This window comes from Felis catus, chromosome F1 (assembly GCF_018350175.1).
Source record: "Felis catus isolate Fca126 chromosome F1, F.catus_Fca126_mat1.0, whole genome shotgun sequence".
NCBI classification, from domain to species: Eukaryota; Metazoa; Chordata; class Mammalia; order Carnivora; family Felidae; genus Felis; species Felis catus.
In genome coordinates this window covers 58,717,133-58,744,815 of record NC_058384.1, presented here as the reverse complement: position 1 = coordinate 58,744,815, position 27,683 = coordinate 58,717,133, and the positions used below count along the sequence as shown (strand labels likewise).

Below are 27,683 nucleotides of genomic sequence, written 5' to 3'. Positions count from 1 at the left end.
AAACTGGTATCTGGGGGCCACTGCGGCTGATGAAAGTTTAAAGATTGCCTTTTGAGGATGTTAGCAGGAACTAGAAACCCTGGCGGGAAATACAATCATTCCCCCCTTCTGTCCTTTCTGATACTGGCTCTAGTGGGTGGGATGGGGGAAGAGGTGGAGGGATCAAAGAGAATGGTGGGGAGAATATTGTAAAGGGGAGCCAGAAGCAGACTAGAAATCCCGGTTGTAAACCTTTGAGCTAAGCCTACAGTTTAACAGTCAGTTCCTGAGATGCTGCTGGACATCAGGAGTGCAACAAAGTATCACCAATTTCTTTCTTTTTTAAATTCTTTTCTTAAATTTAAGTTTGAGAGAGAGGGAGAGAGAGAGAGAGAGAGAGAGAGAGAGAGAGAGAGAGAGCGTGAGCAGGGGAGGGGCAGAGAGGGAGAGGGAGACACAGAATCCGAAGCAGGCTCCAGGCTCCGAGCTGTCAGCACAGAGCCTGACGCAGGGCTCCAACCCAAGAACTGTGAGATCATGACCTGAGCTGAAGTCAGAGGCTTAACCAACTGAGCCACCCAGGCGCCACAGAAATTTCTATGAGCTGGAAGGGTAACCATGTTTCACCATATTGTTCAGAGGCTTCAGCAGGTGCCCTGGCTATCAGGAACCTGCCAGCAATAAAATATTATATCTCCTATTAATCTTTCTCCTCTGTTGATGGAAACAAAGCCAAGTACAATCTAACTTAAACCAAGAAAATAAAAGAGAGGCACTGAATTAAATTTTCTGTAGTGGGTTGAATGATGACCCCCCCCCCAATATGTCTATATCCTAACCCCTAGAACTGAGAACTTGTGAATATGACCTTATTTGGAAAAAGTGTCATTGCCGAGGTAATTCAGTTAAGGAACTTGAGATGAGATCATCCTGGGTTATCTAGATGGGTCTTAAGTCCAATGACCAGTGTTCTTAAAAGATACAGAAGGGGAGACATAGACCCAAGGGAGAAGCCTTTGTGAAGATGGTGATAGAGACTGGCGTCCTGTAGCCACAGGCCAAGGAGCACCTGGGGTCACCTTGATCTGGGAATGACAAGGAAGAATCCCCCCCCCCACCTCCATAGCCTTCAGAGGGGGACAGACCCTGCCGATACCTTGATTTTGGACTTCCGGCTTCTAGAACTCTGAAGGAATAAACTTCTGTTGTTTTAAGCCACAAGGTCGGTGATAATTCGTTATGGACATCAGAGGAAGCTAATACATTTTTTTTCACCCTCTAAGGTTATCTCTTGACAACTGTGGACCCTTCAGCCCTGGCCTGTTTCAATTTTTACACAACTGTGGTCATACTTTCTTCCTTTTGACTTTGAGCAGTAGATATCTTCTTATGTGCAATTTGAATTTATAATGTTATTTTCCTTCTTCTAGATACAGGATTCTTTCTTCTCCTTTTGTAGCATTTTCTTTTGTGTTCCATTTTATCCAGAGACACACTTATTTCTAAGAATATACCGTTTTCCCTGGAAGCTTTATCTAGTGGCTGATGCCTCTCAGAACCCTCCAGAAAGGGACCAGGTTGAATTTTACCATGAGAGATGCAGCTTCTAGGCTCAGAGAACCAAGGACTGTAGTAGTTCTCTGAAACCTGGAAATTGTCACATTATCGATGTAGGGACAGAAATGTTTACAGAAATGCAGGTGGTGACAGTGTTTGGACTTGTGTGCTTCTGGTTCGGTCTTAGCTGGCACATAGCTCTCGGTCCTAATTCCTCAGACTGACCTTCAAGGCTGCCATGTGTGGGCTCCAGACATTCCTTCAACTTCCAAACTTCTGTCTGTAGCTCCCCAGTGTGTGCCTTGGCTCTCGTGGCTTCCCGCATCGACATTGTCCCTTCCCTCCTGTCTACTGACCAGAATTCTGCTCATCCTGAAAAGCTCATCCCAGATCTCATTTTCCCCAGGGACTGACTCTCTCTCTCTCTCTCTCTCTCTCTCTCTCTCTCTCTCTTTTAATGTTTATTTGTATTTATTTATGTATTTATTTATGTATTCATGTATTTATTTATTTGGAGAGGGAGGGGCAGAGAGAGAGGGAGACACAGAATCTGAAGCAGGCTCCAGGCTCTGAGCTGTCAGCACAGAGCCTGACGCGGGGCTCGAACCACGAGATCATGACCTGAGTTGAAGTTGGACACTCAACCAACTGAGCCACCCAGGCGCCCCTCTCCAGGGACTCTCTTGACTACCCCAGCCCGTTGTGATCTCTCCCCACTCTGGACTAACTCTGAGCCTGTACAAACCCTGAGTCCTGTCCTTTCCTTTGTTAACTCCCCCGTACCTGGCATAGTGACCCACACTTAATAAGAGATCCTTCCATGGATTGAGCCAACCCTGACTGTGATTTTTGTTTTTAATCTCTTGCTTGGAAAACCACTAGTCCTAGGTACAGATGGTAGCCCCTCTTTCCGATCAGATCTGGAAACTTGGGGCTGTTCTGGGATGCCTAATTGTTCTTCACAGATAGTTAAAGTCTGTTTCATTTGTTCCAGCACTAAACAGGGTCTCTGATTTATAGGAGTTCTATCAGGCAGCAGATGGGCTAAGTGGCAGTCGTAGGTCTCTGCCATCGCTGCCATGGCTTGGGCCAATGGGCAACCCCGTGGTCTAGCTTCCTTAACCTGTCCAGTCACCTGCATGGGTGTTCTGGGAGCACTGGACATGGCAGTTGGATCCCTCCTTTCCAGCAGGCCAGGACCTAGGGAAATAGAATACACTAAGACGTCGTCCCTGCTCTGGTGAGCCTTGCTGTGTCATCACGCAGAGCCCAAAGATTCAGGCTGATCGTCTGCTTGCACCGGAGCATGGATGCTCTCTATCAGGTGGGGGGAAGGGGGAGGGGGAGGGGGAGGGGGCCCGGGGGTGGGGGCTGGGGAAGAGAATGGCTGTCAGTCCAGGCTGTAGTTAGAGGGATTGCGTCAAACTCACCATGCTCTTGTTTCACAGCATCTTGGCCTTGGCCTTTAGTACCTTTTGACAGGTACCCTCTCTGACCCCTGCTCACCCCTGTGTCCTGCCTGCTGGGATTCTTGGTCCAGTTCTTACCTCCTGGAGCAGCACACTCTTCACCTGACTTCCTGGACTACCTTTTTCAGTTGGCGTTGTCTCGGTGCCTGTTGCTTCTCTTCTGCCCAGGGACAGGTCAGCAGAGGGCAAATGGGACCCCTCGATCCCATTCCTTAAAATGGATATGTCTGTAAATCCAGCCTCATCCAGAGTTTTGCCCATCGTGAGAAGGTGCCCCCATTGTAACTCGAGAGAGCTTTGGTTTAGTGGGGTTTGGCTTCCCTGTCAGTGTTCATCCGCATCATCTCACAGCATCCCGAGAAAGGGAACAATTTGGGTCCATTCTGCCCTAAAAAACTACAGCTTAATACATTTTTTTTTTAGGCATGTGAGCCTGTGATAAAAGTTCTAATCTCTGCAAAGCATGAGAAGAAGTGTTAATACAGCTTGGGAAAATACCCTCCCGTCCTCAATTTCCTGGCACGCTCCGGTCCTTTGCCAATGTAGAGCTTATCTCGCCAAGGCAGTGGATTCCAGAATGACATTTCTTAGACCAAGACATAGACTCTATTTTTTCATTGCCTACAGTTTCCTTGCAGTGTTTGGGGGAAGCATTTAGATTCTCAGAGGGGAAAAACATTATTGATTTGGATAGCTCCTCTTTTCTTGTCGTTTCCTGCTTCCTGTTTCCTTCCTTCCTTCCTTCCTTCCTTCCTTCCTTCCTTCCTTCCTTCCTTCCTTCCTTCCTTCCTTCCTTCCTTCCTCTCTCTCTCTCTCTCTCTCTCTCTCTCTCTCTCTCTCTCTCTCTCTTTCCAGCTTTACTGGAGTCATTGGCTTTATAAGAGCATCAGAAAGGAATCTAATTTTGAGAGAAAAAGGAAATGCTTGGAAAGTTCTCTCTGGAAGGCAGTGGCAGTATGTAGTTGGAGAGTTGGACTCCTCAGGACCCATTCACTGAGCCACTCTCCTTGTACTTTCTGTGAGGATACTCAGCCTGGGGAATCCCATGTGGGTGCCAAGTGTGGGTTCAGTAAGAGTGGAGGCCTTGTCTTATTTATGTGTATAACCTCAGCACCTCGTCTGTTTACCGGGGAGGCTCATTGGAAGAATGAATGAATGACTGCATTGGAAATAGGTCCAGCACAGGATTTTCTTCAGACCCAACTGTCTTTAGGTCATTAGGTATTTAGGTTGATCTTTATTTATTTGTTAAACATTTATTGAAAACCTCCAGAGTAATCAAGACTTTGGTGAATGCAGAGAGAGCAAAGGTGAAAAAGGCAAGATCCCTTTTTGCAGTGTCTTTGGTCGATACTTAAAAAACATTTCCAACAGTAACTCCTTTGAACATAAAGCACAATAATACTTAATAATCAAATATTCTGAATTAAAGCCACCCCCGCTCACAGACTTATGAGGAGATCATTCAGAAAAGATGAATAGCTAGAATTCACACACACACACACACACACACACACACACACACACACACACAGCAGGGGCTACCCCCAAATAGTCATTGATTTGGCATAATTGAAATTTGAAATCTTTTGTTCCTGTCATTCATATTTCAACTAACTTTCAGAACTGGGGAGGAAGGAGAAGGATGTGTGCCCAGGCTTAGGAATTTGGCTCCTGGTTAGAGGTTGTCCTGGTCAGTTTGTCCCCACCAGTTTCTTCCACATCAAGGTTCCCCTCTGGAGCTGATTTGGCCAGTTTTTCAAATATTACATTTTTTTATGTCATTATGTTTACTGTGCTATTAGGTGTTATGCTTTATGCATTACTTATACACAGTAATGTTCACTTATGTTAAATGTACATTTGATGAATTTTAGAATCCTATACCCATTTGTAAACCCCAGCACAGTGAACATACGGACTACTTTCCTCACTCAAGATCTTTTGGATGTCTTTGGAGTTAATTCCCCTCTCCATGCCTGGCCCCAAGAAACCACTGATCTTCTTTCTGTTGGTATAGTTAGTTGCCTTTTCTAGAAATTCATATAAATGGAGCCATAGATGACACAGTCTTTTGTATTTGCTTTATTTCATTCAGTATAATGCTTTAAGACTTGATAAAACACAGATTGCTGGTCTCCACCCCCAGAGCAGAAGTACTGACCAGTAGGTCTAGGGTGTCTGGAGAATGTGCATTTCTCACAAGCTCCCAGGTAATACTGATGCCATTATGGTCCAGCAGCCATATATGGGGAACCACTGAACCCATGAGGGGATCCAGGAGTTAGAAGCCTCCTTCTGTGGAGCTTCCTTTGATGTTGTTCATAACCTTGCCTGTTGGTGACCCCACTTACCACACAGAACAGAGAGCTTGATTTATCCATGGAAGGTTGGTGCTTCAATGCCTCATTCTTACCATCACCGCCATAATCCTTGTGATCCACAACCATTTATGGTCAAGTACATGATCCAGATTTGGTCACTCTGCTTTCTTTCCTATCTAATTTCAGCCCGGAGGCCAGACGCAAAGGCTCTTTGTTCTGTCTGGGGCTCTCTAGCCTTGCTCCTTAACTGTGGCCGGTGCCCTCAGTGCTTCTCTATGGCCCAGAGCTTATAAACCTTCATATTCCTGAAGGACAGGAGTAGGTCTCCTGAAGGGAGACCATGGGCAGGCCTGGGCAAGGAATGATGAGATGAAGAGGGCTGACTATGGAAATCATGCCAGACTCAGAAGGCCTCAGCTCTGCTCCTGGCCTCTGTTCTTACCGGCTGTACAGTCTTGGGCAAGGACACTTCTCTTGGCCTCAGCTTTCTCAGCTGTGAAATCATGATGATAAATAATAAGAGGGTGATAATGAAGTTATAATATAACAGTCTTATAGAATTACTCAATAGGCTTTGAATACCCATCTCATGCTAGGTGTTGTGCAAGATGATAGAGCTAAACCCAACTACAACCCAGTCCCTCCCCTTCACAGGTGCGATGGAGGAGCACCTGATTTTATCCCACGATAGTGGCATTCCTATGTATTGCACTGTGGGATTGTAAGGTGTAATAATAAATGGAGGGATGGGAAGGAAGTAATGTATGGGCCGAGATTAGTGGAATTACCTATCTGTTATAATTATCTGGAAATTATCTGGAGGATTTTTTTTTTAAGTATGAACACATAGGCCTAAATCCCAGCCATTCTAATTGAATCAGTCAAGAGGGGCATGGGATCTGGACGCTGGTTTTTCAAAAACCATACCAGATGATTCTAGTGGGTACCCAGGGCTGAGATCCACTTTGCTTCATGATTTGCCCACCTGAAGGGGGGAGATACTTTTGCTCCTCAGTACTGGGAAGAGTTCACCTGTTCCCTTGTAAACTGGCCTTGCAGCTCTGACCTTGACTCCAGGGCGTGGTTTCCCTGGGAGAAATCCTCACTTCTCCACTCCACATTGGAATTCAAAGGAAGGTCCTTGAGATCAGAGGGTGATGACCATGTCTGAAGAGCCAACCTATTATTTACCACAAACCCGAGAGAGATGGAATGCTCCAGAGTATTCTTACAACAGCTGAGTTGCCAAGGGAGGAAAATGAGCCGAATTAATCAGCAGCAGGAAGGGAAAGGATGTTGTGGAGTAGTCAAGCAATTAGAGCCATGTTTCAGATATAGAGTTGAGGCCCTTGGACCAGCACAGGGACACCTGGAAGAGACTGCAGATGTGGCCAGTGGTGCCATGTGATTGGACCCGGGGAGTCTGAGAACCTCACAGGCAGAGACCAAAAGCCAAGTTCTGAGTGATTCTTGTCCTGCCACTGGCCGCTGCCCCTGCCCTCTCCAGGGAGACACCGCAGGCTCCCCCTGGCCCTGACCCTGGCCCCAGTCTACCTGTCCAGGGCAGGAAGGAGAGCAGAAGCATCAAGGGTGAGGCCAGAAAGAGCCAAGATGGCAGGCCACCTGTATACTTCGCCTGGCCCCTCCCCTCCTCCCTGTCAGTCCACTCTGTGGTGTGTAGAATGTGACATCTCTTTGCTTTTCTGTTCCCTGCTGGGGCTGGAGTCGTGCCCTGAATTTGTCTCTCATAGTCAGTGGGGCCTTCATCCAGACCCTGACAGTGGTCCCAGTGCCCATGGCAAGACCGCCCTCCACTCCGATGGCTACACCTACCTGCCTCCTTCAGGGCAACACAACTAACTTCAAACTCCTTGGATTATAAAGTTCGCTGTTGTTCAAACCCAGAAGGCAGAGGTTTGAACAGGCTGGCTGGAGGTGTCCAGGACTAAGCCTCGGTCTTCGAGAATAAGGGTGGGCAATTAGGGGACACAGTCACTGGATCCTCACTGCAGCCAGGTGAGTGTTCCCAAGCCCACCCTGTCTGGACCAGATTCCTTGTTCTGGGGTGTTGCTGAGGATGTGCACTGCATCTTTCACAGACTACGTTTGACATTACTCCAGGGCAGCATCATCCCTGCCCAGTGCACCCTGCCCAGCAAGCCTCTGAATGCAGATGAGATCACAAAAGTGCTTTGTAAACAGCACAGAGCTCTACGCAGGCAAATCCTGGTTACAAACGGCACACATTTACTTGTTCACTGTGAGCTCTTCTCCTCAGCCTGGCCTTGCATTGAGATCCACCAGCCCGATAATCTCGACTGGGACGACTCCCCACCAAGATGTTTTCAATGTGGGAGACGGAGCAAGGTGGCAGGCGCCGAGTTCACCCCCTCACATGGCTCACCCTCCCCAGTCCTGCTCTTTGGACACGTTTTGTCTCCCCATTCTTCCCCGTGAGTGGGAAAGCCTGGGAGGGTGGTTTTTAACCTTTCTTCTTGCTTGTGCATCATGTGACCAGTTCAATTTGTTTCTCCCTCTGTTCCTTCCTTTTCTGGAACCTCTGGAGCTCTGTTGTAGCAACCGTGTCCCTGGGCTCCAGTTTTTTTTGTGTGGCAAATGAAGGATCAAACCAGACGAGTGGTTTTCCAACCATAGCCCGTGAAAGCCTGGGCATCAAGATCTGCTGGGAGGTGGGGGTGGATATAAAGCTTAACTATTCTGTTTTCCCTTTTAGACACCGGTGGGTCCTGGGGAAATCTGCTTCATTGTTCGGAACCTCAAAATACCTATAAGTTGAGATGTAGCTCATGGTACCGTTGTGAGGACTGAGTGAACTATATGAATAGTTCCAGTGCAAAATAGCGTACGAATCTGTGAAGGTTATCATTATTACCTAAGGTATGTGTGGTCACTCCATTTTATTAGATGAGCAGACTGAGATCCAGATAATTTGTGACTTACCTGAGGTCGCATCTCTGGAGGTAGCGGAGCCTCGACCGGAACGGGGGGTGTTACTGATCACGTCCCAACCTCTTCACGCCAGGTTTCCCACCTTACCTGGATATTCTGAAGGCTGTAGCCCGTGTTCTGAAGTCTTCTCCTTCCTCCACACTCGGCTTTGAGTTGTCTGCCCAAGTGCTGCCAAAAGTGAAATCGTGCGTATTTTCATAGGGAGTGATGCCGCCGATAACCTCACTCAACCTCTAGGACAGCCTAGTGAAGAAGGCGTTACTGATCTTTCGATTCCTGAGCCGGCCAACCTCATTTCTGTCTTCAGTGCCTTTGCGTCTGGACTTTCCTTCTCCCTGAAGTGCGTTTGCCCTGCATAGCCACGTACCATCCTTGGAGAGGGCTTCTTGAAACACTCTGTAGAGAGTCACTCTGACCACTGCTTTATCTTTCTTCAGAGAACATAGCACTACCAGACACAGATCTATGTGTTTTCTTTGTTTATTATCTACTTCCCCAGTAGACCGTGGGCCACTGGTGGGCTGGGACTTGGTCTCTTCTGGCTGTGTGCGGATAACCAATGCGTGACACCCAGGAGGCAGTGCGTAAACACTTCACAAATAACTCAATGAGGGGATCCCGTTTTCCAGATGAGGAGACCAAGGCTCAGACTCTGTGTGCCTTGCTTGGGGTCAGCAAGGACCAAAAGGCAGGACGGGACTGTAGCAGATTCTGCCCAGGTGGTGCATCCCCGATCCTCTGGATTAGGTGCTTTAACATATTTCCTGGACCATATGTACGATCCTCCCATTCAGGTGTGTGGCTGATCGTTCTTGCTGGTGATTCCAGCCTCCCGGGGCTGGGGCGTTTCCGGATCTATTCCTGTCCCCATTCACTTCACACTGTCCCGTTTCTTGCAAATAAGGTGTGGGTCTGCGGTGAATCCCATGGGCCAGCCCCTCCCTGGGCTTCACACCTTCTGCTTGGGGGTGGGTGGGTGTGGGCTTACAAGCTCTGGATTAGAGCAGGTCACAACCCTGCCCTTTGTGGGGGCAACGAGAACCAGAACCAGAGGAAAGTGGGGCTTTGGACACGTGCGCTACAGATCCTGTGATGAGGGAGGAAGCTGTGCTTTCTTTCACTCCCCGGATGATGGTGATGTCATCGTTTGGTGCAGAAGCAGCCATCACCGAAGCACCTGCCATTATAGTGAGGTGACTTCCTCCTCCCCCCAACCTTCCACTTACGACTCACTGGGCATCATTGAATCCTTTGGATGAACAAAGCAGGCAGATGGGGGCATAAGGGGTCTAGTGGGGTCAGATCTGGCATGAAGCTCCCAATGGTCTTCATAGAGGCTAAGAATACCTGGCATTGATGCTTTTTCAGAAGGGTCACCCACATTTTACCCAGTAAATCACAGCCCGGCCTCCCGATCCAGCTCGAGGCAAATTCATTATTTACTTTGGAAACCAATCTCCCAATCTAGGCAAAAAGTCTGAGGGCAGCAAGAGGCTGTGATGAACATTTACCTGGGGAACAGAGCAAAATGCCACCATTGGTGTTAAATTTTTTTTTTTTTCTGCTTATAGGTCAGCCGTGGGACCCAGAACCTCCCCCACCTTGAACACAAATGCAGGGAGTCGGGACTAAAATAGCCATGACTAGGCAATGCCACTGGGTATCTTTAACTGCTCTCAGTCATGAAGATGCCTGAATTGGATTTATCACCAACGATTGGATCGATTGCTTGGTGCTCACGTGCAATCTAAGTCCTTCTGTGCCCCGACTTCAGGCATTGTGTTAAGATGGATGGGCTGGTAATGCCACCCCCGTGGGAGGTGGGTCTGGAGGGTTCTGCCTGAATGGAGCCTCTGAGACAAAAATGCACGGGGCATTCATGGGGCAAAGGAGCAGAGAAACAGGATTCTTTGTTCACGCCCCCTGGTGCCCGGGACCCACGCCGCCTGGCGAGTGGGTCCATCTGCAGTGGGTGGTGACAGCTCACCAGAAGTGGGGAGGGCACCAGTGAGGACTCCCCATTACAGTAAGGTTTGCCTTTGCAAGAATGAGCACAGGTTCATGGAGCTCTTCAGAGCCCTTTCTCCCAGGCCTGGCCTTGCCGTCCCATGCAAAATAGGCCTTTGTTACAGTTGGGGTCTCTGTCAGTCCAGGCAGGTCTATCTGCTATGGTTGGGGGGCAGACTTTGCTGGGGAAGCTAAAATGTCCTCGAGGCCGTGGCCTGAACCTGTGGGTCCTGGTGGGTCTCCCAGGGCAACTGCAACAACACAGCACAAGGAATAGACAGCTTCTGATCTGTTTTCTCATGACTGGAATTCACCAGCTCAGTGTTCTTAGATCTGTGCTGCCTGCCTGCCTGGCAATGCTCTACCTTCCCCCTTTTCAGCCAATCCGCCTCAACTGGAACATCCCACCGGCCCTTGATGTGAACTAATTCAGGTCATTGTTGCCCTCACCCTGCAGGACGTAGGGACCCCAAGAAGCTCCACGCTCTCAAGTCACAGTCCTGGCCTTGTGCGACTCAGTGGGACACTGAGCATCCCCTTCATTGTCACTTGTTCATATCTACTAGCTAGCCTTCAGCGCTCTGGATGGATAGTTTTTGGGATCTTGGCCACCACAAGAAAACAGAGCCTGTATTTCCAAGGATTTGAGAAGAGCTTGAAGTTGGTACAAATGTTCTCAGCTTCTCTTGTAGGCCTTCTTTCACTCAAGAGTAGTCCTCAGTTGTGGGGCTCCATTCAGGGCCTTTCCTCCCAAATCGCTTGACCCTCACTGAGCCTTGTGTGGCAACACACTCCTGGTCACCTAGACTTTTGATTTTGGAGACAGGCTTTTATTCACACCTCTTTCAAACTTCCTCTGGGTATTATACTTCTCTTCCTTTCTTGACTGCAATCCATGATCTGGTGATTCTGGGTAAATAAACTGCTTGGTCCTGTCTGGTCTCCGGGAGCCTCTCCCTTAGCCCAGGGCCTGTGGACAGTAAATTGACCAGCGTGCTGGACCTTTCTTGGAAGCAGAACCTGGTCACTCCCATGCATGTTCTTTGACTCCTCTGTTCTTCCTATTCAGTTAGACAGATTTCTTTCCTTCCTTCCTTCCTTCCTTCCTTCCTTCCTTCCTTCCTTCCTTCCTTCCTTCCTTCCTTCCTTCCTCCCTCCCTCCCTCCCTCCCTCCCTCCCTCCCTCCCTCCTTTCTTTCTTTCTTTCTTTCTTTCTTTCTTTCTTTCTTTCTTTCTTTCTTTCTTTCTCTCTTTCTCTCTCTCTCTCTCTCTCTCTCTCTCTCTCTCTCTCTCTCTCTCTCTAAACAGAGTGTGTTTAATCTTGATTGCAATTCTTCCACTCCGGAGCCTGAAAATACTGATTGCAAAAAGCCATTTGATATCAGTTCATGAAGGCTTTGGAACATTTTAATGAACTTCCAAAAGTTCTTTGGGTCACAAAGATTGTGTTTTACTGAATCTGAACAGTCTCATTTGGAAGGGGTTGGAAAGTTATTCAAATTGAGGTTTTCTTTAGGCTGAAGAGGTGATTGCTTTACGTGGGAAGACGCCAAAACTCAGTGCCTATGGGCCCAGGGAGTGATAATAACCACAGAAATTCATATACTTGGTATATATTGACACAGATTCAAGTACTTTATGTGTATTTTGTCTTATAGAATTTTATCACCACCACCACCTCCACCACCAAGAGGGGGTGTCAGGAGATAGAGGACTGACACAGCCCCTTACTGTCCATGTGATTCCTACTTCTCTAATTAAAGTGATGGGAAAATTCCCACAGTCCCTCTTGTCTTGCTGTTTAAGCCTTATAAATAGCTATTTTTCCCCCCAAAGTCCCAGCAAGCCATAGAGAAGATAAGCCATAGAGAAGGCTTGGGTTCAAGTGCTGCCTCGACACCAGCCGGATGGCCTTGGGCAAGGCGGTTGGCCTTTCTGAGGCTCGTTTATACACTGAACATTACTGAGTGTCCACTGTGTAAGGGGCTGTGCCACGTTATGTGCGGGCACTCGATAATGATGAGAACAACAGTTGTGATGGGAACTACCATTTACCGAGCTTGGATTACGTGTTAGGCACTGGGCTAAGTGTTTTATTTCCAACTTTTCACTTAGTTCTTCCATAAACTTTTAAGACAAGCAGCATCAACAGGGGGAAGCTAAGGCTAAGAGTTTAACTACGTTGCCTAAAGTCCACACAACTTGTAAATGAGAGCAGAGAAGCAACCTCAGTTCTGTTGGACCTCAAAGCCCATGTTTCTAACCACCAAGTGACCGGGATCCTGGCTCAGGCGTTCAGAGGTGTGGAGGGGGGTTGGAAACTTGTGTCATGGAGATTGGTGTCCTGAAAAAGTTTCGGGTTGTCAGACCTCAGGGACCAAGTACTGAGAGTTCGGACAATGTTTTTAGCTGGTAGGGTGTGTGTGTGTGTGGGGGGGGTGGCTCAAGGGAAACTTTGTAGAGAAGTTGTTATTTTAACCTTGAAATCTGGTTATGATTTGAGTATGAGATGTGTGAGCAGGGGCCCCTTCCATTCTGGGTGCTATGGCAAATGCAACGCTAGAAATTTGTGAGGGGTGTGGAGGTAGCAGGGGTCGGTTCGGTCTGACGTAGCATGTTCTTCGTCAAAATAAGTGTGTAAATTAAATATATCTCTATTTATATTTGCAGCCTATATCTACCCATACCTACTCATCTACATTTGCATATCTGCACCTATACATTTATACCTACATATCTACATCTTTACATCTGTCTATATCTATATATCTATGTCTATATGTATATCTATATCTGTCTATCATGTCCATCATATCTATCATCTGTACCATTTATAATGTCTATATCATCTATATCTATACATCTCTGTATCTCCATATCATCTATCTCGTAGGACCTAGTTTCATTCCTGGGAATATGTCCCTAAAGAAAATCTCACCCAGATCCATACAGAAATACATGTCATGACATTTATCACAACACTGGGGGTGGGAGTGTAGGATGGGAGGGCCGAAGGGCATCAGGCAGTGTAGGCATGTTGCAGCTTACGACATGACTCTCCTGGACCTAACTCAAGTCAGGCTTCTCTAAACCCCCAAGCCCCACTCCCCGCCCCTGTCTTTGGCCCACTTGGTCCCCTACCCTCAATATCTGAGCAAATTTGTCTTCCCTCACTGGCGGTATCTTATCACCCTGCCTGCCTTCAGCAAGAATCCCATCAAGTCGGCTTAAGCCGAATCCCCTTGTCTCCGATGTTTCCTCTTAGGGATTTTCCATCCCCTGACTCCACTCTGCTCCTTGGATAGGAGTCCCCACTTGTCCTTGTTGTGTTTGGACTGGAGCCCAGCTCTGTTCTGAGGTTTCTCTTCCCCCACTGCAGTAGTTCTAGAATAGAATTCTCCTTCCCCGCTTCTTCTGTCCAGCTCCGGTGTTCCTTGAAACCTACCAGGACAGAGTTAGAAGTGCACAGGACAGGGGCGTCTGGGTGGCGCAGTCGGTTAAGCGTCCGACTTCAGCCAGGTCATGATCTCGCGGTCCGTGAGTTCGAGCCCCGCATCAGGCTCTGGGCTGATGGCTCAGAGCCTGGAGCCTGTTTCCAATTCTGTGTTTCCCTCTCTCTCTGCCCCTCCCCCGTTCATGCTCTGTCTCTCTCTGTCCCAAAAATAAATAAACGTTGAAAAAAAAATATTTAAAAAAAAAAGAAGTGCACAGGACAACATACATGCCTCTTAAAAGAAATTTTTTTTACATTTATTTATTTTTGAGAGACAGAGAGAGACAGAGCACAAGGGGCAGAGAGAGAAGGAGACAGAGAATCCGAAGCAGGCTCCAGGCTCTGAGCTATCAGCACAGAGCCCGACTCAGGGCTTGAGCCCACAAACCGTGAGATCATGACCTGAGCCAAAGTTGGAGGCTCAACCGACTGAGCCACCCCGGTGCCCCAACATACATGCATCTTAACAGCATAGTGCCGAGTGAAAAAAATGAAATTTATATAACACAGTACCATTGACATGACTTAAAAACAGATGTACAAAATAGCAATATGTTTTTACAAGGACACTTACAAATAAAAAGGTAAACACTAAACACACAGATATGATTGCATATGGAGGGGTGGTAATGGAGAACAGAAATAAAAAGGAATAGTGAAGTAAATGAAGGCTGACCCAAATTGAGGACAATGTGTCATGAACTAAGGGACATAATCAGTTCAACCCTCTGAGATTCACCCCCAGACACACACACACACACACGCACACACGCACATATGCACACACATACACATACACATCTGGTTGGGGGGCAATGGGCCGAGATAGGCATCAGGAAATGCTGTAATGTACCCTGATGACAGGTTACGTGTCCACTAGGTACACAAGGGATTCCATGAGCCTTGAAAATGGGTCTGCCCCCAAGATCTGGGCAGTATAAAGAACGAATAGGCCTAGAATCTTAGGGACTGGATAAAACCAAGAAGGACCTGACCTACAGGTTATCTGCATATGTGTTGAGTCAGAGAAAAGAAAAAGAGGCAAAGCCTGAAGGAGAAGGCGCTGAAGTTGGAACGTCCCAGAGACGATAAGGGCAGCAAGGCTGGAGCTGTGGGGAGAGCATGTGTGCGCAAATGCATCCATGGCATAGGGGGGTGGAGGAGAAAGCATGGAGTGCCAGGGTCGCAGGAGTAAGTCAGCTCATATTGGACTTACTGGGGAGGGGGTGCTACTTATATGAAAGTATTGGCTGTCTTGTCCATACAAGGTGGGGTGTTTAAAATGTTGCTTTGGCACAAATATCACCTCCCGCACTGAACCCTTCTCCCTCACTCTGCCCACTGCTTGGCATAGCACGCTGGGATTTTCTTGTGTGGCGAAGCTAAGGTCATGCTGGCTCCCAGATGGGCCTCCCTTGGCTCTGGTCTCTTGCCTGGCTATGGAAGGCGTCCTTAGCCGTTGCGAGACTGGGGCTGTCCCTCCCGACCGCTAGAACTCCTCTTCCCTTATTTTCAAGAGGGTTCCCCGGCGTGGGAGCATGCCACATGGATGCCGCAGGACTCGGTGGAATATAGGACAGACACTCGACTTGACGAGTATCCCTGTGTCCGTTGGCCAAGGATCCAGAGAGTAAAATTGTTCAGTTGTCTTGAATGTATCATTGCTTGACTTGAAGTTAGTTTCCATGCTTTGCTGACCTGGAGGCACTTAAAACAGATGTAGGATTAGGATCAATTACAGGCGTGATAAAGTGATCACACTATCCTAATGATTTCAGGTTTTTATTTATTTATTTACCTATTTTTTTAAAGTTTTTTAAATTTATTTTGAGAGAGGCAGAGAGGGTGAGTGGGGGAGGGGCAGAGAGAGAGGGAAAGCGAGAATCCCAAGCAGGCTTCACTCTCAGTGAGGAGCCTGGTGTGGGGCTTGATGTCACAAACAGTGAGATCATGACCTGAGCCTAAATCAACGGTTGGATGCTTAACCGACTGAGCCCCCCAGGTGCTCTGGGACCTATCTTATTCACCTCTGTCATGTGCTAATGCCAGCATATTCCCTGGAGCATGCGAAATGCTTAATCGATTTGAACAGACTGCAGTGCATTATTTAAAAAATATGGCACTGTCCCAGGTCATTGATAAAAGTATTAGCTGTACCTATTAAACTGTCATGTCATCTTATTTTATTTTTTTAAAAATATTTATTTTGAGAGAGAGAGGGCGGGGGGGCAGAGAGAGAATCCGAAGCAGTCTCCATGCTGTCAGTGCAGAGCCCAACGTGGGGCTCAAACTCATGAACTGTGAGAACATGAACTGAGCTGAAATCAAGAGCCAGGCACCTACCCAACTGAGCCACTCAAGTGCCCCAATGAAAATTTTTATTTGGAAGTTTGATTGTTTACATGCTGTCTAAACTGAAGTGCCCAGGCCCAAATACCCCAAAGCATATCTGATGAAAGCCAGATCTTCCTATAGCGTTGATACATTTTACCAACATTACCCTAGAGCTCAGCAGTCTCTGTGTCTACCTTGCACCTTTGCCTGGCCAAGGGTGATTGGCTCTGAATAGTTTGTTCCCGGTCCTCAAATTGTGAAAAATATTAAGCATATTGAGATGTGGATTGTGTTAGTAATCCAGACCATTATTATTAAAATCCCTAGGAAATCATGGAGTCAAAATAACTTTTGCATTTGGCACAAAACCAAAAACCAAAAACCAAAACCCCAACAAAAACTTTCCTCCTCTGTCCCCGCTGACATACTTCCATGGAGGACCTGCCTCTGATCTGCTGTCTTCATTATTTTTGGTTTGTTTGGGATGGGTTCCCTGGCCAAGGCTGGAACCCCACTAGAGACAAACTGCAGAAAGAAGGGAAAATGGGAGTTCTCCTCGCGAATTCTCAGAATCTCCTATGGAAATTCCAGAACTACCTTCTTCCAAAGGGTTCCAGTACTTTGACTGGAAGCCTGGCCGGGGAGGGGCAGCCTGCTTTAGGACAGGAGCTTTCAAGTCTGAGCACAGGGTTCCTTCTCCAGGTCTGTTCCCCACCCGCTGTGTGACCTTGGGCAAGTCAGTTCTACCCTAAGTGCAAAAGGGGGAGGAAGGAGCTTTCACTGAACTCCTTTCATGGGGTCAGCACTGGGCCAAGTGCTAGGGATGCGTAATAACCTTAGAAGGTTATTATCCTTCTAAGGTTATATCCTTAGAAGGACTCTGGGATGAGTATTTCTGCATCATATAGGAAACAAAATGGAGGCTCAAATAAACAGCTCGAAGACACAGAGGTGGATTTTGCAACCAGAATCAGCAGGTCTCCAAAGGCATGTACGGAGCTTCTTCTTAACCTGGACTCATTCTCTGTGAGATGAGTTCACTGGTCGTCGTCCAAGGTGCTTGCAGCTCCAACAATTTATAACCCAATGGGGATGGATTCTCACAGCACAAGAACTGATCGCACAGGACAGTCGTGTGCGTGTCGGGTCCCCTGACCCAGACTTACCATTCGTAGGGGCTGGTCCTGCCTCCCACCTGACGCTCACATTCACCTCTTGCCGCTTCTCTCCTTCAGCCCAGGGCACTTTGCTCTTGTCTCCCATGACCTGCCCATTTGTCTCTTGTCCTTCCTCAAGGCCCCTTTCTTTCTTGCCGCCTGCCGGTTACTTCCTCCTCCCGAGTAGCCCTGTGAAAAAAGCTCTCCTTCTCTTTTTCCAGGCTTATCTCACTTTTACCTGGAAGCTTTCCTGGGTGGATAAATTATTTTGAATGGTTTTGGAAAAAAGTCAGCTCAGTCTGCATTTCGTTTTCATTTGGAAAATGAGAGCACTGCACTAGCTCGTCTCCCTGGCCCTTTCCAGGGCCAGCGTTCTGTGGTTACAAATAAATCTGATCTCTTCCTTTCCCCGGTATTCCCTCTGTAGGTCTGGCCTTTGTTTTCATATTAGCTGGATTTGCAGTGTCCACCCTGCTACTTTGTTTCTATTCTTGGGTTATTGCCATGTGCAACATTTAGGTATTCTATCTAGCCTGGAAACTCCTGGAGAAGAGAAATCATGTGACTTTTTCCTCCATATCCCCTCTGGTCTTATCCCCAGGATGGGACAAATCCATGAACTTGGGGGTTATTCAAACACTGCCATCAATTGTTGGATGGATGACAGGCCCATTTAGAGCATTGGGGTTTTGTGGGTTTTTGTTTGTTTGTTTGTTTGTTTGTTTGTTTGGTGTCCTTGCCATGTTCCTGCCATCCACTTTTTAAAAACATCTTTTTTTAAGTTTATTTATTTAGTTAGAGAGAGAGGGAGAGAGAGAGAGCACATGAGGGAGGGGCAGAGCTAGGGAGAGAGAGAGAATCTGAAGCAGGTTCCAGGCTCTGAGCTGTCAGCACAGAGCCTGACTCGGGGCTCGAACTCATCAACCATGAGATCATGACCTGAGCCGAAGTCAGACCCTTAACCGACTCAGCACCCAGGCGCCCCTAAAACATATCTTTACTCACTTGTCTGGTAATTAGGTCCTGGCCATTGCCTTTTTTTGATTGGCTCTATTACACAAACTGGCTAAATCTATGTCCATGCCCTTGATTGGTGGAATGATCCAGATATAACTGTCTCCTTGTGATTTCCTCTGGATTTCAGGAACCAACTTGGCATCCTCTTGGTCTGATGGCTTGTATAACACTTTCAGGCTCATCAGGGATCTGTCAGCACCATTATGGTTAGATTTAAGTGTTTTTTTTCCCCCCTAAATGCAGCTGTCTGCAGGGTCTGATGTTTGTATTGTGGTGGTGGAAGGCAACATTTATTTATTCAGTCATTTATTCAAAACTCATTTTACTGAGTAGCACTTACCATGTGTCAGAAACTGGGGGTAAAAGATAAGTAAAATCTGGTTCCTGCCTTTAAGAAGTACTTGGTCGGGGCGCCTGGGTGGCTCAGTCGGTTAAGCGTCCAACTTCAGCTCAGGTCACAATCTCGCAATCCGTGAGTTCGAGCCCCGCGTCAGGCTCTGGGCTGATGGCTCAGAGCCTGGAGCCTGCTTCTGATTCTGTGTCTCCCTCTCTCTCTGCCCCTCCCCCGTTCATGCTCTGTCTCTCTCTGTCCCCAAAATAAATAAACATTAAAAAAAATTTAAAAAGAAGTACTTGGTCTAACAAGGAAATCGGTACTAAAATTAGTTACTTTTTAAAAAATGTTCATTTATGTTTGAGAGAGAGAGAGAGAGAGAATGGGTGAGGGGCAGAGAGAGAGAGGGAGACACAGAATATGAAGCAGGCTCTGTGCAGTCAGTGCAAAGCCAGATGTGGGGCTCGAACCCACGAACTGTGAGATCATGACCCGAGCTGAAGCCAGACACTCAATCAACTGACCCACCCAGGCACCCCTAAAATGTCACTTTAATGCAGTGAGATTATACCCTGTCATAAAGGTATAATCAGGAAGGAGCAGTTCCTGAGGAGCTAGGAATTGGTCCTAAGCAGCACATCACAGACGCCATGGCAGAGGTGAACGTAGGGTTAAACGCGAGTGGGATTTGCCAGCAAAAGGACAGAGGACATTCCAGGCAGAAGGAACAGCCTGCATAAAGGGATGGCGAAAATAAAGATGAAAAGGTGGGCAGGAACTGGATGGTGAGGGTCCTTATATGCCCTATGGAGGAAGCTGCAAGCCAGTGGCTCTCCGACTTTATTGGGTTAAAGGCTCATCTGTGGAGCTGGCTGAATATACAGCTTTCTGGGACCCACTGATTTGATTCGGTGGGTTTGAAGTGGGGTTCAAGAATCTTTATGACGAGCCAGCTTCCCAGGTGATTCTTTTCTTTTTTTCAAGTTTATTTATTTTGAGAGAGAGAGAGAGAGAGCACGAGTGCCCGTGGGGGCGGGGCAGAGCGAGAGGGAGAGAGAGAGAATCTCAGGCAGGCTCCGCACTGTCAGCACAGAGCCTGATGCAGGGCTTGAACTCACAAACCGTGAGATCATGACCTGAGCTGAAGTCAGGCGTCGAGATGCTCAACCGACTGAGCCACCTAGGCGCCCCTTCCCAGGTGACTCTGATGTAGGCAGGCTGCTAATCACTTTAGGCAGACGTGGCTAAAGTTTTGCACGTCGCAATGGGAAATACCAAAGAGTGACATCAGAAAGACCAGTCTAACAAAGTATGGCAGGTGAACTGAGGAAGAAAGTCTCCGTGTGGGGTGGCCAGTTAGTAATTCATTGTGATGGCTCACCTGAGAAATGCTCCACCTATGGCAGCAGGTTGTGGCAATGCAGAGAATCAAGTGCAGAAAGCTCTCCGAGCTTGAATGGACAGAAGTTAGGGAAGGAATGGAGTTGCGGGAGGCAGAGACAGGAATCGCAGGTGCCTCCAAGAATTTTCACTGGAGCAAGAGGAACTGTGGGTGCTTTTAACAGGGAGTGCGGTGCGTTTGAGGGAGAAGATAAAAAGTGTGGTGTAGGACTTACTGAGGTTTTGGTGTCTGTAGAACCTACAAATATTTAATTCAGGTCTCCAGATTTGCACTTGGGAATTATGCACGTGTTGAGATGAAAGTCAACACCATGGGATTCCATGAGAAAACTCTGGAAGAGAGACTACAGAAGGCCCAAAACTGTGCCTTTAAGAGGAAGACACAAGGGAGAGGTCGGTCTATACCCTGGACTGTAGGTGAGCAGCTCATGGCAGTTAAGGAGAGGGGAGAATTTTAGGAAGGAGTTTTTCAACATCAAGTTGGGACTGAGGCACAGCTTGCCTCCTAGAGGCAAAGAGGGGCATCGCATTAAAGAGAGTCTGATGTGATGCCAGAAGGCAGGGGAGTCTACCGGTGGGTGGGCCCTAAGGAGTGTGTCCTTAGGGAGGGATATGGGTGTGCTGATATGTGTGTGTGTGCGCGCGCACTTGTGTGTATGTGTGGCTATGGAATAGGTGTTCATTTATGCAATACATATGTGTTCCATGCATCCGCAGGAAGTAGGCATAGCCAGGATGAGGCCAAGCCCGACAGATAGCATTGCCAGATGTCACAGAGGGAATAGAAGGACTGAGAAATGGCTTGGATATTGCCATTTGGAAGGTCGTTGGCGACCTTTCACAGAATGTTTTCTTTGGGGCTCAACTGAAGAGTGGCGGGAATGTGAGGGGTGGAGAAGAGAGGCATTGATTGTCAATTTGGAGGCGGGAGTGGGAGAAGGTTAGGCAGGGCGTCCATTAACCTTATTGGTACAACTGGAGAGCGTAACAGGACTTGTTTGGACAACTTGCAATTTCAAAACTTAGCTTTTTTCCTAAGAGGTTATTAAAAGTGAAAAGCACCATAATATGCATTTCTGCAGTACTTAAATAGCTTCTTATCCTGACAGTTGTTAATACTTGCTTTTCCAGGAATTCTAGGCCTTTGGCAGCAAACCAACTAAATATTGTGAAATAGAAAATAAAATTGTCCTTTATTGCCGCAGTCTGTTTTTGTACATATCTTTCATGTTAACTCAGATTCAGGTGCGTGAGTACATGTGTGTGTGCCCGCATGCATGTGTGTGCACATGTATAGACTTGGGGTGTGCTCATTTAACTAATGTGTTTCATATCCTGTATCTCAGGTGATGTAGGTGCAGTGGGCAGGAGAGACATGGGGGGCCAGTTGATGTTATGCAGGGAATGCCGGTAACTTGGTTCTCTGGGGGGGGGTGCAGAGGGAAGGCCCGATCGTAGCATCTGCCAGTTGCCATGGTGTAAATACTCCCACCATGGTTGATTTTGAACTACCAACATGACGTCACTGAACATGGAACTGGATGAAGAGATTTGCCCCATCTTCCCTTGCATGCCAGTACAAGCCAGCCCAAACACCTCTGGCCCTTTACGCAGGCAGAGAGATAATTGTGACAGTAATAATTCCTTTGACTTACGGGGCTGTTTGTGGTTCCCCAAGCACTCTGATATATTTTGCTTTCCTTGCACAGTACCTTGAGTGTGATTTGAAGAGTATGGCATACCTCTTTGGCTAGCCGCAGGCCTTAAATTACCACCAAGGAAATGCTTTTTAACGTTCACGAGCAGAGGCCATGTCCTTTAGGGGATACAGTACAGGATGTATTAATGTGGTTAACTCAGGATCAGATGAGAATGATCTTGATTGTGGGATATCATTGGAGATAGGATATCTGAAAGAGAGATCAGAGGGGGTTAGCGAGGGTTGGGTAGCGAGGGAAGGAAGACGTCCAAAAGAGAGATCCAAGATATTAAAGATATAACTTTTCCTACTTCATCATTTTGCTAGGACCTGGCCTGCTCTTAGACCATAGATCTTGCCAGATACAGTTCATGCTCCATTATCCACTCTAATGGAGGAAAGTTGGACAGCATAATTAAAAACAACGGGCAACCTTGAAAGGTATGTACAACTGGATGTGCAGAGGATATAGTGTTTGTTTCTTGGTATCTTTACCAAGTAAAGGACTGGCTTACCAGTCCTACCTCTGGAAGTTAGCTTGCTCATGGCACTTAAGGACTTGAGAAAGGCCATATGATCAGTGCCGATCTAGATTTTCTTTTCTGTATGAGAAAGAATTTTCTTTCAATCTAGATTTTCTTTTCTGTATGAGATTTTCTTTTCTGTGGGGTTGGGGTGCTTCTGTCTCCTTATAAGCAATTTAATCAGGTTTTATTTAAGAACTACTTATTAATGGATGAAAACCTCTTGGCCTCACAAACGAAAATACTTTTTCTGAGAGAAGCGTATTTAATTCACTTGGCCGTCGGCTTTCAGGTGCTGTCTCTGCGTGTGTGTGTGCACATGCGTGTGTACACAACTTCGATAGCTGGTGACTACAGGACAAATCAATATCTAGCCTCTGGCGGCTGTGGGCTGTTATCACTTGGTGACAGTTGACACATTGGTGGCCGGCCACGAGGAGAATGGTGGGTGTGCGTCCTATCAATTTTTAGAGCATATTTTATCTGTACAAGTAACCGTGGTGCAGCGTTCCATTTGTCATTTCTGTCCTTGAAAGGAGGAGTTGATAAATGACAATAACTGTTAACCCACCAGACCGCGTGCGTTTCTCCAGCAAAAGCAAAGCTCGGGATAAATTCAACACCTTCCTGACGGTAATGACGATAATAAGCAGTATCTCATACCTAAAATCCGGGTGGGGTTCACAGTCGGCTAAGGACTTTTTCTTACCTTGTCTCATGGAATCCCTATAGAGGCTCCCGTGAGATGGGAAACTGAGGCTCAGAGGGTTAAGTGATTTGCCCAGGGTGACAGTGGTAGCAAGTGGGGCTGAACCTTAAATTAGGCGCCCAAGGCCCAGCTGCAACACTCCCAGCCTGTGTTTGTGATCTTAGCCTCTCCTTGTTCTTTTTTTTTTTTTTATGTTTATTTATTTTTGAGAGACAGAGAGTGAGTGGGGGAGGGGTGGAGGGAGAGGGAGACACAGAATCCGAAGCAGGCTCCAGGCTCCGAGCTGTCAGCACAGAGCCCCACGAGGGGCTCGAACTCACTAACTGTGAGAGCATGACCTGAGCCGGTGTTAACTGATTGAGCCACCCAGGCACCCCAGGCTCTCCTTGTTCTGATCTGATTTGCATCCAGCTGCTAGAACAATCATCCCATAAACCCCTACTTCCCGTAAGAATGCTAATTCCCTTTGCCTCTTTATTCAAAATCCTCGGAGACCTCTGGTGCGCACCAACCATTGGCCACTGGTTTTCTCCTACCCTGGACAGCGTACCTTCCTTGCCTTTGTTGAACATGTGATCCGTTAAAATCCCTACATCTTTTCCAAGAGAGCTTATAAATCGTTTGGTCATGTGACCGTAAGCACTGACAATATTGAGAGGGAAACTGCCTATCAGAAAAATGCCGAGGGGGCGTCTGCGTGGCTCAGTCGGTTAAGCCTAGACCCCTAGTTTCAGCTCAGGTCATGATCTTGGGGTTTGTGTGTTTGAGCCGCACATAGGGCTCCTCGCTGACAGTGCAGAGCCTGCTTGGGATTCTCTCTCTCCCTTTCTCTGCCCCTCCCCCCTCATGTACCCTCTTTCTCTCTCTCTCTCTAAGTAAATAAATAAACTTAAAGAAAAAAGGAAGAAAGAAAAATGCTGAATTCTCGGTTCATGAGCATACCTCCTTCCCCTGTGATTGAAAATCTCATCCTTTGGGGCCTAGCTCAAATGTCATTTTTTTCATGGGGTATTTTTCTGATTCTCCAATACAACATGAGCTATCTTTTGACATTTTTGTAACTTGTTCTGTGGCAATTATTTTTCTCATGGTTCCTACTACTCTGTAATCTTTGGGATCAGTAGCGACAAAGAGTTTCACAAATAGATGCTTGGTAAATACTTGTTGAATTCGGTTGAAATGAATGTTCGAATGCACTTCAAGTACAATGGAAGCCCTTTATCGAATGCAATTGCTCCCAGTTTTTTTTTGCTTAAGGGAAAAAGTAGAAGTGGGTGGACCCTGGAAAGTCTGGGCGGCTGCAGGGGGCGGGCCCAGTTGTCATTGGGTGAGGGGCGGGGAGAGGCACGGCTGCTGCAGCTGGGACCCTCCCCCCCCCCCCCCCCGCAATGGGGGAACAAGATGGTTGCCACAGGAGGGTTTGGGGAACAGGAAGAAACATATATTTTCACCCCCAAGAACACACCAGTGAAGGTGTACTGGCGCACCAGGCTGCCACGAAGAACAACCCCAGGAAGCACCTTGGCAGTGCAGGAGGTGGGGACACCAGAGGTTGGGTTGAAGGAAAAAGTGGGGCGAGTGAGTCAGGCTCTGGGGGGTTCCAGGGCAAGGCAGTCAACATGTAGGCCACCGGGCCTCTTCTAGACGCTGTGCAGGTGGCCAGGTGCCCCACGTGGTTACCAGCAGCAGGACCTGAACAGAGAGTGGGAGAGTAGGAGGGGTTCGGGAGCTCTCCGAGGCCAGGCCCCAAGCGCACAGGCCCGGTGCCTTCCTTCCTGTGCGGAGACACTCCTGCGCCAAGCGCCACCTGCCCACACAGTCTTCCAGCCTCCTGGGCGGGGAGAGGGGATGCGGGGACCCATCGCAGGGCAGCAACGTGGGCCGGTGAGGCAGAATGCGCATGCGGTTACAGGCCACCGGGCCGCAGGGGCCTGTGCAGTAACGCAGTGGAGATAAATGAAGGACAGGAGGCCCAAGGCCTGCAGCCACCTCTAGGTCGGTACCCGACAATTGCGCCCCCGATGCCCAGAAAACCCTGAACTGTGAAGTGCCCAGGAGGCAAAGCAGCCGGTCAGCTGTGAGAGTTCCACCCGGCGAGGCAGAGCGGGCCAGGCAGACTAGAGCCCGCACGCCTCCTGCATATCGCCGGGTTTAGCCATGCGGTAGGAAGAAATGAACACGAAATCCCAGTAAGAGATGAGCGAAAGATTGGCACGGAAGACCTAAAATGCTTACTCTTTACCCATGTATCAGATATCTAGAACTAGCTAGCTGCACTATCTATGCAGCATGGGGTTTTAGAAATTACTTTCACCTAAAGAACTTCTCTTTTTGGTAATGACAGATGTGCTTGTGGGGGGGGGGGAGGGAAGCCTGATTTCTCTCAATACGCCTTTAACAGTTTTTAAATTCTTTAATATCTGGCCAAGTTGAGATTTTTAAGAACCTCATTTTTAATTTGTAATTAAAATTTACAACTTAGCTTTCCCCCCCAAAACAACAACGAAACCAACTGCAAGCACCTATTAATAAAAGTCTTAATTTTTTTTTAAGGTAGGTTCACATTGACAATCACTAAAGAAAAGAAAAGCTATATGTAGGTTTTTCACTGATTTGAGTCCTTGGTTTTCTTTCTTGCATGAATAATACCCATAGTGAAATAATTTTAATTTCCAAGTTCAGTGTCTTCAATATGGAGGGAGAACTTCGGACACTCAGTCTAATCTGAGTTCAGTAACTATCTATGGAAAGTTTCTCCCAGTCTATTATAGTTGCCTCTTTTTTTTTTTTAAGTTTATTTATATATTTTATTTATTTTTGAGAGACAGAGAGAGACAGAGTGTTAACAGGGAGGGGCACAGAGATAGGGAGACCCAGAATCTGAAGCAGGCTCCAGGCTCTAAGCTGTCAGCACAGAGCCAGATGCGGGGCTCAAACTCACAAACCATGAGATCATGACCTGAGCTCAAGTCGGCCGCTTAACCGACTGAGCCACCCAGGTGCCCAGTAGTTGTTTCTTTTAATTGAGCTGCAATTCTTTAGAGTTGTGCTGTTCAATGCAGTAGTCACTTGCCGTGAGTGGTTATTGGGCACTGTACGTGTGGCTAGTCAGAAGTAGAATGTGCAGAAGTACAACATGTACGTTGTATTTCCAAGACAGTAAAAAAGAATACAAAATATCTCATTAATAATTTTTATCATTAAAGGTTCAACTGCTAATAGCTTGGATACTTTGGGTTAAATAAAATGTTATAATTATTTTCACCTGTTTCTTTACTCTTTTTTTTTTTTTACTCCCAGAAATTTATTCTAAAAAAATATTTCAGTAGAGGCAAAAAACTACAAATAGAAAAGGAAAAAGTAGATTACAAACTTAACATATCCAGAGTAATCATTCATTATAACCTGTTAATTTTATTTATTTATTTATTTATTTATTTATTTATTTATTTATTCATTCATTCATTCATTCATTCATTTATTTATATTTTATTTAAATCCAAGTTTAGTGTAATATTGGTCTCAGGAGTAGAATTTAGTGATTCATCACTTCCACATAACACCCAGTGCACTTCCCAAGTGCCCCCCTTAATGCCTGTCACCCATCTAGCCCATCCCCCTGCCAACCGCCCTTCCAGCAACCCTGAGTTTGTTCTCTGTTATTTAAGGGTCTCTTATGGTCGACCTGTTTCTCTTAAATGTGACCAGTAGAAAATGTAAAATTACATGTGTTTTGCATTATTACCGTTTTTGAATGGTGCTGCTTTAGAGAGCTATGTTTACTGATTCTTTGTAAAACACTCAGTGATGCTTTCACAGAAACTCTCTCCTTTGTGACTCCTGTTTCTTGTACTTGATACGAAATGAAGTCACATAATTACAGTAAGAACAAGGGTCACAACCAGGTGTGAGAACAAGCACGCCTGGATGTTGACATGCTCACTTTTCAACTTGTAGGACCAGAAATCCACGGGTAACATCCAGTCCCGTCTTGTGCTGTTGGATGATGTGGTGTCAGTCCGTATGCTGAGCAGAGCACAAGGTGAGTGTGGCTCATTTGGTAAAGCGGTGGAGATCCGTCACGTGAGCTTTTTGCTCAGCTCTAGTCCGGAACGGCAGCTCGGAGAGGCTCCCTTTCTGATACGCTGTTTTAAGATGACAATATGACAACTCTATTTTCCATGAACTTTCTTGACACTCTCAGAATTGTAGACTTGAAAAATGAAATTCAGGAATGTCCTGATTAAGTTGAGGGCAGATGCGTTTCCTTACGGGAAATGAAAGGGCCAGCCACGTGAATAATGGTTGTCTCAGTGAAAGTGGCTACGTAGGAGTAGGGTATTTGGAGTAGGAGTATTTGGAGGTTGTCCATAGCCTGCTAGCAAATTAGCCGCCTTGTGAGCATGTGTGTAGGCCGTTTGGGTTTGCTCTCAAGTTGCAAGGGTAAGGAAGCGGCACCAGCTCTCTTGGAGAGAGGAACTTGCTCTGGGTCAGGATCTGGCCTGCAGGGTAAAGTCATCCCTTGTCCCTCTTACTCCATCCGTAGTCTGCTGCGGTCCTGCTGAAGTGCTCACTTCCACGTAAGAAGATGGCTCGCCTCACCCACAGCCTCGTGTGTCTAGAAGGGGTAAATAGTTTGCCAGTTACATTACGTCTGCAAGGCCTGTGAGAGAGGACCGTGGAATCCGCAATCCAGCGGTGACTAGGGCG

At 47.1% G+C, this 27,683-nt stretch overlaps 1 long non-coding RNA gene across 1 annotated transcript in view; it reads left to right on the top strand.

Annotated features, from left to right (window-relative positions):
• Nucleotides 1-27,683, top strand: part of LOC123382774 — a 293,168-nt gene that overhangs the window by 245,004 nt on the left and 20,481 nt on the right. Inside the window, exons 5-6 of the long non-coding RNA XR_006591677.1 lie at nt 22,068-22,181; nt 26,931-27,015. This is a non-coding gene — a long non-coding RNA (uncharacterized LOC123382774). The remainder of the gene's footprint in view (nt 1-22,067; nt 22,182-26,930; nt 27,016-27,683) is intronic.